The sequence below is a fragment of the Gigantopelta aegis genome, chromosome 13, assembly GCF_016097555.1.
Source record: "Gigantopelta aegis isolate Gae_Host chromosome 13, Gae_host_genome, whole genome shotgun sequence".
Classification (NCBI taxonomy): Eukaryota; Metazoa; Mollusca; class Gastropoda; order Neomphalida; family Peltospiridae; genus Gigantopelta; species Gigantopelta aegis.
Genome location: NC_054711.1, coordinates 5,111,272 through 5,111,728, shown reverse-complemented (window position 1 = coordinate 5,111,728; position 457 = coordinate 5,111,272).

Below are 457 nucleotides of genomic sequence, written 5' to 3'. Positions count from 1 at the left end.
AACAATGTGTAGGTATTGATCCCCCACATCATATATTCCAATTGTAGTTGCAATATTTCTTGAATATTTTATTTATTATATTTTGTTATAGACTCCTTTAAAGAATACAGACATGCCATAGACTTCGGCGCGTGCCTATACTTATAAACAACTCATATCTCAAACCAATGGGCAGTCCTCACTATGTGGTGGGCTGTCGTTATATTATAATCAATGTCAGTTGATTGATTTTTTCTCTCTGGATTATTCTTGATATGATTTACAGGCTCTGCAACTAACAATTTGATTGTATGAGGGTGGAAGACCTGGAGATAGGTCTAACGTTAACCTGCAAATACCCGGTACTATAAGTTAGTGAATCATATGGAATACAACCCTACTGGTGGATCACCACAACCGGTTTATATTATTCAAACACGCACACAAAATGTAAACCAATCTGGGGGAAACCTGGACT